The sequence below is a fragment of the Cnephaeus nilssonii genome (assembly GCF_951640355.1).
Source record: "Cnephaeus nilssonii genome assembly, chromosome: 19".
Lineage (NCBI taxonomy): Eukaryota > Metazoa > Chordata > Mammalia > Chiroptera > Vespertilionidae > Cnephaeus > Cnephaeus nilssonii.
The window spans coordinates 13,897,301-13,903,739 of record NC_137090.1 but is presented as its reverse complement, the minus strand read 5'-3'; positions in this window follow the sequence as shown (position 1 = coordinate 13,903,739).

The following is a 6,439-nucleotide window of genomic DNA, read 5'->3' as shown; positions in this document are numbered from 1 at the left end:
AGAGCAAGGACATTCTCTTGCATAATCACAGTAGACTTTGCAAGTTGGGGGAATTTAACATTGATACAATACATTTATTTATTTACGTACTTTTAATCCTCACCCGAGGATATTTTTTCCATTGATTTCTAGAGAGAGTGGAAGGGAGGGAGTAGGGTAGGAGGTAGGGAAAGAGAGAGAGAGAGAGAGAGAGAGAGAGAGAGAGAGAGAGAGAGAGAGAGAGAGGGAGAGAGAGAGGGAGAGAGAGAGAGAGAGAGGACCATCCATCCATGTGAGAGAGACACATCACATGGATTAGTTGCCGCCCTCTTGAGCCCCATCCAGGGATTGAACCTGCAACCAGGGTACTTGCCTTTGACTGGGAATCGAACCCAAGACCCCTCGGTCCAAGGCTGTAACTACTGAGCCAAACCAGCCAGGGCTGTATTTCAATTTTATCAGTTGATTCAATAAGGGTCGTTTAAGGGTCCTTTTCCCCTCTAGTGCAGGATTCAGACCAGGATCACACCTGGAACTTGTCATGTTTCTTGAGGCTTCTTTAATCTGGAGCGATTTCTCATCTGTATCATCTTTCTTTTTTTTAAAAAATATATTTCTTTATTAATTTCAGAGAAGAAGGGAGAGGGATAGAGAGATAGAAACATCAATGATGAGAGAGAATCATTGATCGGCTGCCTCCTGCACGCCCCCTATTGGGGATCGAGCCCACAACCCTGGCATGTGCCCTTGGCCGGAATCGAACCTGGGACCCCTCAGTCCGCAGGCTGACGCTCTATCCACTGAGCAAAACCGGCTAGGGCTGTATCATCTTTCTTGAGGTGTTTTTGTTTGTTTGTTTGTTTGTTTTCAGAGTAGAGACCCCTTTATTCCTTTAACTGAGTGCTCCTCCTTTGGGGTTTGCTTGGTGTTTCCTTCCGCATACATTCAGGCTGCGCACCCCTGGTGGGAATATTACATAAGTGGTATTATGTTCCTGGGGTGGGATTCTCCACCTTAAGGGTTCACGACACTCCTGAACCTCTAAGGATTAATCCCTGAGTTATCTGTAAAAACGTTAATCATATTTTCAACACAGGTTATAAACAGCACCATTAGTTACATGTGTGTTTTCTCTCTGTTGATGGCTGGCTTAGGCTCTGCCCCTCAGTTTCTCCCCTTCTCTCCCTTCTGCCACCAAACGTGCCACTGAAATTCAGCAGTCCCTGTTGAAAGCATTATTCCTTTTTGAAGGCCGCTAGGGGTACCCTGATTGCCCAACTCAATGGTCTTCAGGGTGCTTACCCTTCTGACCTGCTCCCGGAACCTGGGACTGGCCCTCCTCCCCAAACCTCCCAGGGCCAGGCTGGCTTCCCTAGTCTCCGCCCATCCTCCCTCCCCCGCAAATGGCTGGTGCCTGCAGGCTGCCCAGGGAGTGGCCTAGCTGGAGGTGGTTTATGGTCCGGGTCTTTCTTGTGCCCTCCCACACCCAAGTGGAGACATCCTCCCCGTTCCTGCGGTCAGAGGGGTCTCTGGACTCGTTCAGCCTTCTAGTGGCTTCAACATGCCCTCCCTTCTTCACCAAGTTAGGAGCGTAGTCCTGAATCTCCAACCCTCCTGTCTGGACTGGTCCAGTGGATGCCCCTCTGGTTCCAGCAATCAATGGAACTGTTTACTTCTCTCTCAGTCTGTAGCTCTTCCTTCATCCTTGTCCCATTGTGACTCACCATCTCTCTGTCATCTGCACTCCAACTAGGAGCTATTTTTCACCCTTACATCAAAGCCATGCCTTCCCTTTCAAAGATCTCGCCCTTACCTCCCTCTGCTTCTCTTTCCTGATCTGTGTTTTGTTTTGAAATCCCTAAATGGTCTTCAGTTCTTCCTTCTCTTTCTAATGCCCTCAAACTGTCCCTCCTGCCCCGCCCCCCCTCACCCTGTCAGTCACCAGGCTCAAGTCTCATATACTTAGCATGTCCCCCAGGTCCTTGAGAATTGGATCTGTGGATTCTTCCAGACTCCCACCCTCCCCATCTAGTCACATGCCCTTCATTCCAGTCATTTTGAGTGCCTAGTGGCCAGTGGCTACCATATTGAACAGCACAGATAGAGAACATTCCCATCATTGCAGAAAGTTCTATTGGATGTTGGTTTCACTGACCCCCTATATCCAGACCCCCGGTTTATTTCCAGTCTCCCAGCAGTTCCGTGGTTCAGGGATGCAGGAGAGCTGAGTGTGAGCTGTCCTGGGAATGCTCGGTCTTCAACCTCAGGTCTCCAAGTCTGGAGGGCTCCTGCAGGGCTTTGGGCTTTGGGGCTGAGGTTTGATCAGGCCTGGAAACAAGAGTGGCCCTTAAGCCCTGACCGGTGTGGCTCAGTGGATAGAGCGTCGGCCTGCGGACTCAAGGGTCCCAGGTTCGATTCCGGTCAAGGGCATGTACCTTGGTTGCGGGCACATCCCCAGTGGGGGGTGTGCAGGAGGCAGCTCATCGATATTTCTCTCTCATCAAAGTTTCTAACTCTCTATCCCTCTCCCTTCCTCTCTGTAAAAAAATCAATGAAATATATTAAAAAAAAAAAAAGAGTGGCCCTTAAGCACAGGCTTCCTGCTCAAACCCAACCCACTACTCTCCCCGCTCCAGGCCTGCCACAAAGCAGTCCTGGTCTCTTTCACTCAATACAGGAGTCCTATGCTGGGGTGCAGGGACGGAAAGGACTGCACAGTCTCTGCCTTGGGGAAAGAAAGAGACAGATCGTCACCTGCCTTGTGACAAAGGCTTTCAAAGAGGCCTCGCCAAAGACCAAAAGGCCTGCTCGTGCCCTCCGTTAGCTCTCCGTTAGTGGGGATGAGGGGAAACCAGCAATCTCACCCATTGCTGGGGGTCGCAAGTTGGCGAAAACTTTTTTGGAGGGCAACTCCATGAAAATCTATCTCAAATTTAAAAGTTCATAAGCTTTGACCCAGCAATGTCATATTTATACATTTGTCTTACAGATACACACATAATTGCAGTGTACTAAGATATATCCTGCAGGCAGACACAACCTAAATATCCACTAGGAGAAGAATAATGAAATAAATTGTGACACACAAAAATGATGGGGGACTGTAGATTTGGCAAAGGCAGATATATTTTTAAATGAAAATAGCAAGGTGCTGAACAGTGTGGAATGTGTACTATCATTTGTGTTACACACACACACACACACACTGCTCGTATACACCCAAATTATCTCTGGAAAGATACATTAAAACTGTTTTTATTTTTCAAATATATTTTATTGATTTTTTACAGAGAGGAAGGGAGAGGGAGGGAGAAGGATAGAAAGTTAGAAACATTGATGAGAGTGAAACATCCATCAGCTGCCTCCTGCACCCCCCCCCACTGGGGATGTGCCCGCAACCAAGGTACATGCCCTTGACCGGAATCGAACCTGGGACCTTTCAGTCCGCAGGCCAACGCTCTACCCACTGAGCCAAACCGGTTGGGGCTGTTTTTCTTTTTAACTATGCACATGTATTACCTTTTATTTTTATTTTTGAAGGGGCACCAGCTGAGTAATGGTGAGCGGGGGCGGGGGTAAGAGGGGAGCGAGGAAATTCCTGGGGAAATCTGCTCAGTCACCTACTCAGTGAATCCAGTGGCTGCACAATCCCTGCATTGGAGGTGACAAGGCGACAGTCCAGAAATGTCACCCACGCTGTGACTCAATCTTAGTCACCCCTGGAGGCCTCGCCCTATGTTGGCTGCCATATTGCCTGTGCCCAGTAGGGGGAAGCACAGACTCACCAAAGCATTGGTTCCAAACTTGAAGCCTCCCTTCTAGGATTTCCTCCTCTGTGGACCATGATTGGAAAGATAGTGCTGCCAAGCCAACCACATTTTATTAGGTGATAATTGATTAAGTTCTTCCCCCCTTATTTTTTGGTTCCTCTCCGTTCTGATCAGCACAAGGGAGAGTCATCGTAAGCTTGCGGGGCTACTTATTTTCCACACAAGAGGTTCTACTCGGCGCAGCCTGATCTCCACCACACCAGGAGTGAGGGGTGGATGGCAATGGTGTTGAGGGCACAGGCCTGCAATGACTGCCTTTGAGGCTCCCCCCCCCCCCCGCCCCCCGCTTGGGTTTTCAGCCGCGGGCACAACTTCTGTCCTGATCCTGCTTGCTCAAAGAAGCAGTTCTGGGTAAGAGGAAGGAAGTGTGAACACCTGGTGGCAGCCACTGTCCCGCATGTGTTTGTGTCCCTTGCTAGGCTACGAGCAGCCGGAGAACAGCCGGAGAACAGGGACTCCTCTCCTCTGCCAGAGCCTCCAGGAGTGAGCAGAGGGCTGGGCGCACCGCTGGTGCTCGGTGAAAGCTTGTTGTTAAATGGGCAGAGATAGTTCATTGAGGAGATCTGGGACTAAGTTCTTTAAGAAGAAATAAAGAAGGGGGGTGGGGAGAAGAAAAAAGAAAGAAAGAGGTCTGAGCTCATCTCAAGGGCAAGAATCCAAGGGCAAGACTCTGGTCTGTTCTAGGCTGCAGGTGAGGGCAGTGGGTACAGAATGGATCGCCTTCTTAGCACGCCCAAGAAAACCCTGCTGTGTCTCCCCTGCTGGGTCCCTGGCTGGGACAGGAAGTAAGTGATACATCTCCCACCCAGCTGAGGACCTGAGGTGCTGACGACCTTGGCAGAAGAAAGGTTTACATCGGGAAAACCTGGGAGAAGGGGCTGGCTCATTCCTTAAGATTAGAGAGCTAATTTCTCAGCTCCTGTTTCAATGGTCGTCTGGGCCCTAACTGGTTTGGCTCAGTGGATAGAGCGTCGGCCTGTGGACTGAAAGGTCCCAGGTTCGATTCCGGTCAAGGGCATGTATCTTGGTTGCAGGCACATCTCCAGTAGGAGGTGTGCAGGAGGCAGCTGATCGATGTTTCTCTCTCGTCGATGTTTCTAACTCTCTATCCCTCTCCCATCCTCTCTGTAAAAAATCAATAAAACATAAAAAAATAAATCCTTGTCAGTTTTGTTTGTTTGTTTTGTTTGTATTTTAATATAAAAGGGAGGGCAGAAGGAAGAGGAAACTATGGCGTGGCCTAGAGGAAATCTAGGGCTCGTTAATGGGTCCTCCTTCCTCACTGCCTTGGTAGTGCAAGAAGGGACCACTTGGGGATCCCCACAAACTAGATGGGGAGCAACAGAAAGACAAGCTCCAAATTCAGGCTGGAGATTGTGCCCAGACCTGGGGCTCTATGCTCCTCAATACTCTCTCATCCTCTGGTCCATCCTGGATGAGAGGGGCGTGAGGCGCCCGGACAGCAGCTCCAAGGCAGTGTCGGCTTTGAGGGTAAACAGAGAGGAGGCCTGTTCCTGCTTTCTGTTAGCCGCGTGCCCTTGGACAACTCAACCTCTCCGAGCCTCAGTTTCCCCATCTCAAAAATTAGGATGTCATATCTATACTGCCTCCCCTGGTCATCGTCGGGATGCATGAAAGAAGACCTCCGAAGTGTTCCTGTCATTGCCAGACCCCAGGGATTGTTCTTCTCCAAGATGAGAAGCTACCTTAGGTCCCTGGTGACAGCGTCACGGAGATTCATTTCCCTCTGCGGTGCCTGCTCCTTTCCCAGCCTGGATGCAAGCTTCAGTCCTCCCTTCCCAGCCCCCACGCTTCTCCTTGAGACTGCCTCGGTGGTCCCCAGACTCTGGAATTCTGCCCTTTTCCATGGGCGCTCGCATTCTAAGACCACTGGGGATGCCGGCACGGGCGCAGAGAGTTGGTCCAGGGTGGGACAGGTCGCGGGGAGGGGTCTCCGTTGGACTGGGTCTGCGCCCCCCACCCCGCCCTTCTTTGGGGTTCTCATTTGCAGATGGTTCCCTCTGGTCCTCAGCTCTTCTCTGGGCTCAACAGAGGAGAGAAACAAGGGCTGGGGGGCCTGGAAGGGGGTTCCCACCTTCTCGGTCGGGAACCGGAGAGGGGGACGCAGCCCTTGCGCCCCAACGCTGCCCCGTTATGGGTCTCCAAGCCGCACTCGCAGTGGCTGACAAGCATCAGCGGGAGGTTTGCCCGCTCCGGCCCCCGGCAGCGATCCCCTTCACCCGGACCCCGCCAATCCCCGGCTCGGAGAGAGGCAGCCTGCGGTTCTAGGACCCGGAGGCGCTGCCTTGCGCGCCGCCGCCTCTGCCCGGCCTCGGTCTCCTCCCGCTCTGGCAGGTGAAGCGGCCCCGGCCGCCCCCTCTGCGGCAGGTGAACCGGGTCGGCAGCCCCCTCCCCGCCGCGCCATGGCAGCAGCGGACCCCCGGCCGGCACCCCGCGCCCGCCCCCTCCCTCCAGCCCGCCCCCCTGGGGCCGGGTGCTTAGCGGCGGCGGCGGAACGCGGTTTGCGCGCACGGGGAGCGATAGCAGAAGTTAGAGACTCGCCGAGGGGGGAGCCCGCGCCGCAGCTTCCTGCCCCCGGCCCAGCCCTCTGGCCCCGGCGGCCTGCAGCC